The 13287-nt window shown below is 53.2% G+C and overlaps 1 protein-coding gene across 7 annotated transcripts in view; it reads left to right on the top strand.

Annotated features, from left to right (window-relative positions):
* Positions 1-11530, top strand: part of LRRN2 (leucine rich repeat neuronal 2) — a 77769-nt gene extending 66239 nt beyond the window's left edge. For all 7 annotated transcript variants that reach the window (XM_070591567.1, XM_070591568.1, XM_070591563.1 and 4 more), the window contains one exon: positions 7858-11530. The gene's annotated coding sequence lies outside the window, so the exon portion shown is untranslated. The remainder of the gene's footprint in view (positions 1-7857) is intronic.
* Positions 11531-13287: the final 1757 nt, after the last annotated feature.

The raw sequence follows: 13287 nt of genomic DNA, 5'->3' as shown, positions 1-13287 counted from the left end.
TGCTGGGCTCACCCAGAGGTTCTCATCCATGTGTCTGGGGTGAGGCTTGAGAATTTGCATTTCTAACACAAGTTCCCAAAGTGGTGCTGCTGTTGGGGACCACGGCCTGAGAAGCAGCACCCCAAGTCCAGAGTTGTCATGAGGACTAGATGAGAACACATACACAAAGCTCAGGGCACCTGGTGAGGGTGTGGGTTTCCCCCACGGCTGTGCATCAAAATCACCTGGGGAGACTTAGAAACTCCTGACGCCCAGCCCCGCAGGCCAATTAAACCAGAGTCTCTAAGGTGAGACACAGACATTGCTACTGTTTTAAAAGCTCTCCAGGTGACTTAATCGCACAGTCAAGGCTGCTAGCCGCTGTCGTAATAGTATCTTTGAAACACCCTTTCTGAGCTCCCCAGTTGCCCCTCTTTTCAGAGTTCTCCCTCTTCCTGCTTCTCCAGGGCCCATCTCCCACTCTGGTTCCCCCCGTGGGAAGGACTGTGGGGCAGCTGACCCTCGGCTTTGGCCTCCAGAATGGCCAGGTGCTGAGGACGTGAAGATGAGAGCTGGCTCCTTCATTCAGTGGCTCATCCTCCCGGTCAGACGCTCATGCACTCCCCGGTCACCAACCAAGCTGCTGTCACTGTGTGTGTGAGGTGCTCAGGGGACACGGGATTGAGCAAAATCCTGTCCCGGCCTCAGGAGTTTGTCCCACAGCACCAAAGACGTGAAGCAATAGACTCAGATTTGGGAGAGTCGTCCAGCCCCCCTCCCACCCACCGTAGAAGTTCTCTCTACAACCACCCCTTCCTCTTGCCCCAGCTTTAAGAATTTAAGTGACAGGGAGCTCATTGCTTCCCAAGGCAGCCCATCCACAAGTTCTCCTTGTGACAGCGTTCCTCCTCAGACTGAGCTGAAACCTCGGCCCCCGCCTCCTGCTCACCAGGCCTCCCGGCTTCCGTCCTGCACAGCAGAGCACAGCTGCGTGGAGCTCCTTCCCTGGGGGCAGTGACAACCTGCAGAGTCGTGATTACCATCCACGCGGCAGAAGGGCGCACAGAGCCCTTCTTACCTGACTGTTGACTCCCCGGCTCTCCCAGGCTGTGCCAGCACACGTGAGTTAACATAACGCAAAAACGCTCCCCAGTGAACCCCACACTTTCACTCTGACCCCCTCTCAGTGGTTCTTTCCCAGTTAACCGCAGCCTCAGCCTGACCCAGCGCACGTGTCCAGGATCTTCGTCAGTCTCTGCTGACCGTGGGTGGGACTGCCACAGAAAACAACGTGATGCGAACCCGTTACAAAATGAAACTGCATATCTTGCCCCCAAAATGCAAATTTTAATGGGGTTGAGGAAATCAATGTTAGAGAAGCGTTTAAATCACCCTCAAACCCACTGGAAAAATAAGGCTCTGGAGGAGATCATGAACAACTGAAGAAGAGAAAACCCACGGGGATCGTGACACGGCAGTCACCGCACAAGCACACGATCAGATATCGGAAATCAAGAGAGGCCCATGGGACAAAGAGATTAGTGGTGACCAGAAGGGAAGGGGCCTGGGGAGTGGGCATAAGAGGTAAAGAGGCACATATATATGGGGACCGACAAATAGTAACGTGCAACTGAAATCTCACCATGTTATAAACTTGCATGACCTCAATAAAATTTAAAAAGTAAAAAAAAAAAAAAAGAGAGGCCCATGGAACATGGATGAAGCACTACAATATTTTTGCAAAGCAAAGACCCTCTTTAAAAGCTCCTGCTGCAGAAGTCAGACAAGAAAGGAGGAGTCTCCCTCCAGGAGTGTACCATTTGATGAGGGTTAAAAGAATCTCCATATTATGCCGATAATACAAGAGAGTGACGATCGAGAGTTAGTTCAAGGGGAACATAGAGTTCAGAAGACAAAGACTAGAAAGGTTAGTGGAGGCTTTGCCCAGAGGACCTTGTTTTTAAGAAGGATGAACACACACCGTCCTCACCACCTGTCTTCCTTCCTGACTCCTCTCTGACCCACCACATCCTAGTCAAGAGAGGCCCCAAAGCTCAGGAAACTGAGGGCACTCAATTTACCCACACGCTGAGGAATTCAGCTGCAGTGTTTATGGTCAAGATCCCAGCAACAGGGACATGCAAGGGACGGTGCCAAACGGCAGAGCAAGGCCAAGGGCAGGAGGAACCCCTGTGGTGGCGGAGCAGGGCACATCTGAGAGAGTACTCAAGGCCCTGGGAGCCCTCAGTCCAGCCCGTCTGGGTGGGCTGCCAGCTGGCCCATGCCTAGGCCCCCGGTGGCTCTGGATGCTTTACCAGAGTGGACATGAGGAAGGGCGACATCACAGTCGAGCAAAAGGGAAATTGGGGGCAGCCTTCCCCTCCATGCTGACTTTTCCACATGTGGGCAGAAGAGGCTGCCTCCTTCCCTGCCTCCACCTGGCCCTCAGCCTCAGTTTCCTGGAGAGACAGAGCAGGTAGGAGAAACAGGGAGGCAGACACACCCCTAGATGGGTGTTGGAGCGAAAGCAACATCACGTGTTCCACCCCTCAGCCTCCCGGCTGCGTCTGCAGGGAAGAAGCAGGCTGAGATGAATGTCGAGGGGAGAGTCGGTGGGAAGTATGAGCTCAGCGAGAGAGGCATGTGTGCAGGGGCAGTGAGGGCGCGTGGCAGCTGCCATCTTTGGCCATTTGGGTACCAGCTAAACGCTCAGGGCTTCTCCTCCTCCTGCCCCTCCAGCTGTCTCTTGTCCTCACCAGTCCCCAGGGAGGGCAAGGAGCAGCCTGGTGATCAAGTGTCCTCAGCTGGGGCATCTCAGGGGCTGGCGTCAGAGTCTGTGGTGACCTCCTCTCACTTCCCACTGCCCTCAGACAGGGGGCGCTGCCACTACCTACCCCCACCCTGGCCCCCAGCTTTGCTTTGTTTTAATTTAAATCTGATTTTTTTTTTTAGGATTTTATTTTTCCTTTTTCTCCCCAAAGCCCCCGGTACATAGTTGTATATTTTTAGTTGCGGGTGCTTCTAGTTGTGGCATGTGGGACGCCACCTCAGCGTGGCCTGATGAGCGGTGCCATGTCCACTCCCAGGATCCGAACTGGTGAAACCCTGGGCTGCCAAAGTGGAGCGCACAAACTTCACCACTCGGCCACGGGGCTGGCCCTAAATCATCTGATTATTTAATTTTAATTTTAATTTTTAATTGTGATTAAAAACACAACACAAAATGTACCATCTTAACCATTTTTAAGTGTATAGTTCAGTAGTGTTAAGAGTATTCACATTGTTGAGAAACCCGTCTCCAGAATGTTTTCTTCCTGCAGAACTGAAACCCTATACCCATTAAACAACAACTCCCCATTCCCCCTACCCCAGCCCCTGGCACCCACCATTCCACTTCCTGTTTCTGTGAAGTTGACTGCTTTAGGAACCTCAAAAAAGTAGACTCATACAGTCCTGTTGTGACTGGCTCATGTCACTTAGCGTAATGTCCTCAAGGCTCATCCACATGTAGCAAGTGTCAGAATTTCCTTCCTTTTTAAGGCTGAATAATAAGACCACATTTTGCTTATCCACTCATCTGTCGATGGGCACTTGGGTTGCTTCCACCTCTTGGCTATCGTGAGTAATACTGCTGTGAACATGGGCCTCTTCGAGACCCTGCTTTCAATTCTTTTCTGTAAATACCCAGAAGTGGACTTACTGCATCATACGGTAATTCTATTTTTAATTTTTTTGAGGAATCGCTATGCTGTTTCCCACGTCAGTGGCACCATTTTACATCCCCACCAACGGGTCCAGTCTCCCCACCCTGCTTGGCTTATAGGGGGTCACTGAGAATGAGTGGCTCCCCAGCACCTCTGCACTTGCAATGGGAACCCGGGACGTCAGCGCAGCTCAGGTGACTGCGGGTTGCCCTTCCTGGCCTTCTCCTCAGAGCCTTCCCCTCTGTCCCTTTCTGGTGGCATCTCATGGCCGGTACTCTGCCCTCCTGCAGGCCTGGGAGGAACAAAGAAAACCAGGACTTCCAAGACAGGGAGTAAAACAAACGCCCCATGGCAATGGTCCTCAAATAACAGCTCCCACTACAGCACTGAGCAGTGAGACAGACCTGGGGCAAGAAGAGCAGTGGCTGCCGCCCCTGGAGCTGGCTGCGTGGGGCAAGCAGGCAGAGCACAGGGCAGGGGACAGCAGGAGAGAGGCTGGCTGGGGAGAACAGGCCGTGTCACTCCCTGCTGACCGGCCATGACAGCCTCCAAACGTGCCTCCCTGCCTCCCTCCTTTACTGGGGGGGAGTCAGGAGCCAAAGGGCTCCTTCTAAAATTCAAAGCAGGCCCTTTCCTTCGCTGTTCAAACAGTTCGGTGACTCCCCACTGCCCTCGGGCTAAACTCCATAACATGTAATCGCAGCCCTCTCGCAGCCCTCACAGCCCAGCCCCGCCTTCCTCCCGCCTCCTGGTCCACCAGCTGCATCTCTCCCTCCTCCTCTGAGATCCAGCCACACAAGTGTGTTTCAATTGCCAGGCATACCACGCTCACTGTCTTTGTTGGGCCTTTGTAGACAGTGTTCTCTCAGCTTGGAACATCCTCCCCCACAACACCCTCCTTCCTCTCTTCGTCTAACTAGCTCTAGTCTTCCCCCGGGTCTTAGCCTGGATGTCACTTCCTCCAGGAAGCCTTCCATGGCCTCCCCAATTCTGAGTCAGGGCCTCTTCTCCGGATTACCATGAGGACCATCACGAGACTCTCACACGGTGCGTGTTCCCTGTGATTGCCGTGTCCCTCGGACACCAGCTCTGTGGGCAGAGCAGAGTCTCGTTCACTTCGTGTCCCTAGCACCTGCACACAGCCCGGCCCCATGTAAGCATCCACTCGAGTGTTCCCACGTGTGAGTGAACGTGGGTGTGAATGCAGGAAGCGGGGAGACATGAGGCCCACGAGATGCCGGAGGAGTGGGGGCTGGCCGGCTTCCCCCTTCCTCCCAGCCACGTAACCTCGAAGTGCTCTACCAGGCAGCCACCAACAGCTAGTTACAAATTAGCTGGACCTTTTGGCTTCTTTCTTGTCTTCTGGCCTTCGGTGTGTCCCCAGAGTGACGGGGAGATGAGGGCAGGAGAAACAGGCGTGAGGACATGCAAATGAAACACAAACCTGGAATTCTTTCGGAAGCTATTCCAAAGCTCTGGATTATCAGCATCTTTGAATTTTCCTGGTTGTCCCCTGCCCTGTGACACTGAATAATGAAAAGTTTCTGGTTTCTTCCAGCTCTCCCTGGCTTCCCAGCTCCCGCTCAGAGCTCCCGTCCTGCCCCTTCGGCCCTCCCCGCTCTGCTGGAGACATCTGTGGTCTATGGCTGCTGGCCTGGGGAGCCAGCCTGGCCGACGGGCCCGAGGAGCCAGGTGTGACGTGATGCATCTCTGGGAGCCGGGCTTTAATCGGCCATTCCCCGTGGACCGAGACTTAGCAAGACAGACATCTCCCCTGCAACATCCTGAATCTTTTTCCCACAGCTGACAAACAGCAAGTCCTTGAGCTGGGACCATGCAGAAGGGGAGCACAATGATTCGAGGAGACGAGTGCAGAAAGGGACCCGTCCCAAAGAGCCAGGGCTCTCCCAGGCCCCCAAGCCGCACATCGGGGAACACGAAGTGTTAGGGGATTCATTACCCTCTAACTGCCAGCAGCATGCAGAGCCCCACAGGACTGCCACACCTGCCGGCCCTTCCCCGCTGCTGGCCCCGGGAGGCGGGGGGGGGGGCAGGCAGGCTCTCCTCACAGTGATGGCTCCTGCTCTTTACCGAGCGTCCCTGTGAAACAGGTACTTTGTTCACCTCACCTTCAGTCCGCCCAACAGTCCCAGGAGGCGGAGCGTTCCGGCCTCATTTTGTGGACAAAGGTCCAGAAAGTTGATGTACTTACCCAGTATCAATTCCTGGATTCAAACCGGAGCGCGCCCCCTCTGCTGTCCCACACCACCCCTCACGTGGCAGGTGGCGAGGCGGCGCCCTTCCTCGCACCCCTCAGCATCGCCAGGATGGAAGCCCAGGCGCCTGCCCTCCCTCTGCAGCCACACCGCGGCTGGTGGAGAACAGAGTCCCACGCAGCCCTTCCCCATCCGCTGGGCGCGTTTGGCTCCCCCAGCCCTTACCCACTTAGGGACCTGGGACGGTCAGATTGAGTACCTCAGACCTCCTACCCTCATTCTCTTCTGTCATCAGGAGCCACAGTATGTCTCTCCAACGCAATCAGCGTGGATCACATGAAGGAGCACATTAATGGAGACTGACACCCTACATGCAGAGGCCCAAGGACCCTGCCAGGGTCCAGGAAGGCTGCAGCACACGAGTCCTCGCAGCCTTGCTGCACATAGGCTGCCAGAGCTGGCCTTTGGCCCTCCTGGGTGTCCATGTGAGCGCAGCCCCTTAGTTATCCCTTTGCAATGGGGGCTGGGGAGTGTGGGGTCTGGAGGCTGTCTCATGTGCAGAGCTCAGCTCAGCCTGGAGGACGGTGTCTCCTGTGAAATGAGGTTCAGTCACCTCCAAACTGAGGATGGAAAGGCCCAAATCGATGAGGCTGCGACAGGCGCTCAAGAGCTGTTCTAGAAGATCACCCCGCCTGCTGCACACACACATGTGCACGTGCACAGCCCCCAGCGGCACTCCAGAAGAGACAGCATGTGCACACATGTGCATACCCCCTAGTACCACTCCAGAAGAGCTGGCACGTGCACGTGCACACATGTGCACTCCCCAGCAGCACTCCAGAAGAGCCGGCATGTGCACAGGCACACATGTGCGCACCCCCAAGCACCAGTCCAGAAGAGACGGCATGTGCGCGGACACACATATGCCCACATACACCACAGCACCATTCCAGAAGAGATGGCTGCGAAGCATCACCCTGCAGACCAAGACCAACACTCCAGCTCACATGCACCCCTCCTCTCTGCCCAGTGTCTTATCCCAGAAACCAGAGACTCAGGCCAGACCCAGGGCAGCTTTCTGTTCTTGCCCTCTCATGTTATTTCATGCTTTGAGCGAAGTTCAACAGTAATTCAGCCAAGCAGGCCAGAGCAGTGGAAGAATTTCTCTTGCCAAAAAAGCTAATGTGAGGTGAAATGGCATTAATAACAGTATAGTGTCTAGACAGGAGGCAATGGTCCGGAAAGAGCGCTGATCAGACCCCAGCTCGCTCAGCCTGAGCCCCGCCTGTAAGAGCAGTGCTTCTCAGGGCCCTTCAGCAAGGGTCTCGCGGAGACTTCCCACCCCTGCGGCCTTTGAGAGCCAACTTCAAACAGCGGAGGGTGGTCGTGGTTGGGCAGGTTTTGGGAGTTGCCGGGGACACTGAGAACATTGCGTGCAGGTGACAGGGAGGGCGGTTTCAAAGCGACGTCAGAAGATCTTCTAAAAGCCAAAGCCGGCTAATAGCATGCGTTGTCTTGTGAGGTGGCGGAGCCCCGTCGCAACGTAGCTTCAAACAGTGCAGCCCAGTGCTTATGAGCTTAAGCTACCGAGTCAGACCCGGCTGGCTTCAGGTCCTGGAGGTCACTTACTAATTATGTAACTTTGAGAAAGCTGCTTGAAACTGTTTCTTCATTAGTACAGCGGCATAATAGCTCCCTCCTCCGGTTTAAGGCCTGTGTGAGGTTAATGCCTCGTAGTCGAGTACCTCACAATGGTAAGCACTTAACACATTTTAGCTGCAACTATTATTATAAATAATAACAAGCAGAAGCTAGGTGCTATCAGCCACGGGATGCCAGCTAAGACAGTCTCCCAAAGGCTGGGGGCGGGAGTAGATAATCTCAGAGATTCCTTCCAACTCGAAGGATGTGCTGGTTAACTTGTTCACTTTTTTCTTTTCTTTTTTCTCGTTCAACAGATGAAACCACTCTGTGCCAGGAACTATGCTAGACCCTGAATAAACAGGCATCAGAGCCTGCCTCCCACTCGTCCCTTCCCTCTGAGACGTCTTTGATCACTCCTTGCCTTGAAACCCTCTCCTCACACGCAGCATGCGCCCTTACCGACACACAGCGCCACACGGCCCCACCCTTAACGACATGATGGTCACCAGGCCCTGCGCGAGGCACAAATCCGTCGAGACTTGGCTATGTGCTCGCTCCTGGAGCCACTGTACCACCTCACAGGCTGTCTCTGGACCCTCCCGATGATCCATCCACAGCTGCAAGATCTGTCTGCCTCAGCCTGGGCCTGTTCCAGGAATCTATTCCTCGGGCGAACAAATAAATGAATGTTTGCAGACCCCCATCATTACAAAAGTGACCCTAGTTGGAAGTGACCCTCATTCTGCTAGGAATAAGTGTCTGTTCCAGGAGAATAAATCATAACCCTCCATGGATGGGATGTGACATACCCAACGTGGCCTAATGCAGCTGAGCAGCCCCCGCGTTGTGGTACCAAGTCAGGAGCTCAGGGTCAGTTTTTGCTTCTGGAATGTTGGGCATTTGATCATGTCGGGAACCAGGTTAGTCTTGGTGAGAGTCTGTGGTTGAGCCTACGCCACGCCCTCGCCATGGCACCCTGGGCACTCTGTCTATAAGCCCACTGCCAAACCCTGGGGCAGCTGAGGGAAAATTCCAACATCCACAAAGTGGGCCATCCTGTCTACCTGATCACGAATTGATCATGAGCTTGGTAAATTCCCACATGGAACATGAATATGCTCATATTCTGTGCCCGTTCCAAGAGGCCCAACCACATATCATTTTTCTAAGCTGCCTTGTCACCGATTCTCACCCCTTCCAAGTTCTTGACCATCTGGCTAAACAATTAGTAAAGACGTGAATTAGTGAGAGCCCTTCCTCAGGCCCTCGCTCCTTCCGAGCAAGCAGTCAACGTGTTCTACTCAAAGTGCTCCCAGGGGGAGGCGATCCGTTCTCTGCGTCAGCGGCCCTCCCGAGTGGGCCGCCCTGCTGGAGTACTTCGCCTGGGTGAGTATCCACACATCTCGACGAGGTTTTGCAAAGCGGTCTTGGTTGGTCTCCTCCTCACTCAGCTCTCCATGAGGCCACAGGTGCAGACGGAGGACGAGGTGGCGGAGCAGCAGGAGTGTGCACACCCAGAGCTTGATGACTTGCTCCTACAACTTTCGTGAGCCATTGGTGTCTGCTCAGCCCAGTCCCACTGATAGCACTGCCCTCGATTAAGGAGTGCTGCTGGGCATGCCTGAGCTTATGGCACGCTCCATCATGGTGAGCAGCTTTGGCTGCAAGCCCATGTGGTATCCAGTGGCCAGGAGTCTATGAACCCAGCGACAAGCCAAAACTATTTCTCAAAAGAATACTGACCTGACAGAGAGAGCATGTATTTCCTCCCAAAGCCTCAGAACCTCTAATGAGACATCCTGTTGGGTTGGCGACATGTTCCACACAGCATCTCAAAATTGGTCTCCCAAATCCAGAGGGATCAGCTTCCAGCCCAGATGAAGTAACACAGACAGGATTTACCCTCCCACCTAAAACGACCAAAAACCAGACAAAATATACGAAACAACTATTTATAAGACATGGTGCGCCAGGCAGTGAAGGACAGTGATCCTTTCGAAATGGGAAATAAATAAGGTCATCCCTCTGATTGCCCCAGCTCACTACCTTAGGAGAGTTTCCAGGCCACAGGTAGTGAGAGGGAACCCAGATGGAGCCAGGGGATCCAGGGGACTCCCTGAGTCAGGGAGAAAATGCTGAGAGCACAGGCAGGTAGAATTCATGGGAAAGAAAACTGGAGAGTGAAGATTTGCACAGAGAGCTCTGGAGAGCTAACATGGATGCCCCGCGAGGGGTCAGCTGAGCACTGATTAGCACACACACATGAGGAATCTACTGAGGCTGTGGGGAGAATAATCCAGAAGGATTAACGGGATCCATGCCCAACACTCACACAGGCTGGAAATAGCACCAGTTCCTACAGGCCAGGCCGCACACCCCTGATTCCTGGGGCATTGAAGACAGCACAGAAAAGGGTCGTGCCTCAAGTGAGTAATAATTAGCCTAGACTATGGTTTCTTAACTTTCTCAATGGACGTTTGGGGCCAGATAGTTCTTTCTTGTATGACAGTTCTAAACTTTTATATGCCTTATAACAGAGCTTCAAAATACATGAAGCAAAACCTGATAGACCTGCAAGGAGAAGTCCACTCTTCCACAGCTGTGCTCACAGGTGTTCAGACCCCATCAATAACTGAGAGGACAAGCAGTCAGAATCAGGAAGGATGTGGGAAGTCTGAACAACACTGTCGACCAACTTGACCTAATCGACGTTTACAGAACTCTCTGCCCGACAAGAGCAGCGTGCACATTCTTTTCATATCAACATGAAACTTCTATCAAGAGAGACCATCTTCTGGGCCATAAATAAAACTCAATACATTTAAAATTATCTGAGTCATACCAAGTATGTTCTCTGATCCAATGGAAAAAAACTAGAAATCAATGTGGAAAGATAACTAGAAAATCCCTAAATATCTGGAAACTAAACACACTTCTAAACAATCCATAGGCCAAAGAAATGGGAAATTAGGAAGTATTTTGAATTGAAAGAAGATAAAAACTCAACATATCAAATCATTGGTGTGCTGCTAAAACAGTACTTGGTAGTCGGGGGAGTGGTTCATAGCACGAAAATGTGGAGCTCAGAGGAGAGATGGTTCAAACCAGCTCTCGGCACCCGCTGGGTCATGGCCCCCCTGTAATGGGCTGTGCGTATCTCCCCGCCAGAGTGAGGTGCGCCGAGGACTGTGTGCGCGCCCGGTCCTTCCTTAGTCCACCGAACCTAACACGATGCCTGGTCCACCGCAGGCCTCCGGAAACACCACGTGGCCAAAATCCCACCCTCGCTGGGTTTCCCCATCCCAGGAGCCAGGAGAATGCCTCTGGGCCTGGGCCTTGCATTCTGTTCCATCTGGAATAAACGAAATTCTGGCCCCGTAACACGGCGCAGGGTCACTTCGGACGGGAGCTGCGCCCATTCCCCAGCCCACTCTGAGAGGAGACACAACCAGCTACCCTCACCCTTGACAAGCCCAGCTCTTTCCCGCCACAGAGCCTTGGCTGGTCCCTCTTGCCCCAGCTCGTGTCTGGCTCCTCCTTATTGTTTTGGTGTCAGCTCATATCCTCAGAAAGGCCTTCGGGGGTCCAACGTACATCTGATGTTTCCCACCCAAACCTGCATCGCCTTCCGCTGGTCTCATCACCTAGATTTTGCTGTGGGTAGCTACCCCTCCTCCAATCCCAGGGAAGCTGTCAGTCAAGGTGACCTGGCCTCCCCTGGCCAAAGAGTGAGGACCATCTCTCCCTGGACTGTGACTTCTGAGCAGAGTGTCCCCGAAGTAGAACACTGTCAGGAGATGTTTGTCCCAAAGGCCACCTCCTAGGAGACTGCTGGTGCCTACCACAAAGTGACCTGGTTCCTGTGCCCTCCCTTATTCTTTTCTCTTATTCTTTTCTTTGATCCTGTGAACTCCCCTTCTCCTTCCAGAAATTTCCTCTTGCTGAGTCAGTTTCTATTGTTTGCAATAAAGAACTCTGACACTAGTGTCCCATCCTCAGTCATTATCTATTTATTCCTTTGATAGCACTTTTCAAAACCCAAAATGATTTTTCAAAATGTGTTGACACATTTATCATCTGTCTGTACTAGAATGTCAGCTCCATGTCCGAAGGGACCTTTTCTGTCCTGCTCCTGCTGTCCCCCAGGACCTAGCCCAAGACTGGCCTGTAGCAGGGGCTCCAGAGGAGGGCAGGGCCACACTGGCCAGCGTGGCACAGCCAGGCCTGCTCCTGGGAGCGCGACTGTGAGGGGAGGAGGGGCTGGGGAGAGCAGAGGAGCTGCTCCCTCCCCTGAGGAGGGCTGACTCCAGCTTTGGCTTCCAAGACCAGATCCCTCTCCCCTCCCCCTGGATCGCTAGCAATCCTCCATAAAGCTCCAGCAGTGTCTTGTAAATCTTTAATTACAAGAAAATTGCAACCCAACCAGCAGATACACGAACGGTGTTGATAAATATTTAAAATTGCTACGACAGCAGATCTGAAGGGATTAAGAAAAGATATATTGGAGTGACAGTTATTAAACACTACATCCCAGTAAACGTTACAGAGCAGATAAATAATGCAAACTCCTGGCAGTGCTCTGTTGCTGATGAGACAGGAGAGACATCTGCTGGGGGACAGGGCATCAGGGGAGGGAGCAGGCCTGTGGCAGGGGTGTCGGGACAGGGCAGCCCGGGACTCAGCTGCCTGCCTCCTGGAGACGCGCCCTGCCCCACACTCCCTCAGTACCGCTGTGTCCACGGAGGGGTGGTGGACGGGGGCTGAGGCAAGGGGCGAGAAGGCTCTGGAACGGCCATATTGGGAGGGCTCCAGCAGCTGAGCTCTCCCTCTGGGCTGCGCCTCAGCCTGCCCAGCCCTGACTCTCCCTGGGGCTCGTGACTCGGCCTTGGGCTGCCACCACCACACCACCCTTGGGACGGAAGGAAACCCGCATGCCTTCATCCATTCGACTCTCTCCTCAGTCATGGAGTCACCATTCACCTATTGCCTCACTCATGCCCTAAGGCACGCATTTATTCATGCGTTCACTAGTGTGTGCCTTCCTCCACACGTTTACTCAATCACTGACACAAGTGCTAGTCTACTGATTGGTCCCTCACTCGCTGGTCGAACATTTGCTGAGCACTTGCTATAGCTGGGGAGAGCGGGAGCTGAGCCAGACCCAGCCCTGCCTTCAAGATCTGAGAACCTAGGGTGGGTAAGGATCAGAAAGATAAAAACTTTACGACCTGGTGGACTCTTGGCATCTGCAGATTTCATATTTGCAGTTTAACTATTCAATAAATAACTGCAAAGGTCTGTGCCTGAGACACGTGCACCGAGGCCGGTGTGTAGGACTGGAGAAGGCACCTGACATGGTGTGGAGAAGGCAGGGAAGGCTTCCCGTAGGAGGTGATGCTTGGACACCATCTATATGCCAGGAAATTTGCTGTGTAGCTTGTTTGCTTCTCATAATAATCCCCCAGTCCATTTTAAAGATGAGGAAATCAGAGATCAGCTTGTCCAAGCTCACAATAGTAGCAACAGAATAGAATTAGAACCAGAGACAGAGTCCAAAGGCAATGTGGTTTCTACTGTGCTCCCCACTTCCTGGGGGCCCTGCCAGCACCCCCACACAGTGAAGGACAGTGCGGAAATCTCTTCTCCTCAGAACAGCAAGACAAGGTTATTTTGACTCTTTATTTGAGATATAATTTACATTCAGTAAATGCACAGATCTTAAGTGTACAGTTCGATAAGCTCAG

The sequence above is a fragment of the Equus przewalskii genome, chromosome 23 (genome assembly GCF_037783145.1).
Source record: "Equus przewalskii isolate Varuska chromosome 23, EquPr2, whole genome shotgun sequence".
Classification (NCBI taxonomy): domain Eukaryota; kingdom Metazoa; phylum Chordata; class Mammalia; order Perissodactyla; family Equidae; genus Equus; species Equus przewalskii.
The sequence above is the reverse complement of the archived record's forward strand: the minus strand, read 5'-3'. Positions and strand labels throughout refer to the sequence as shown.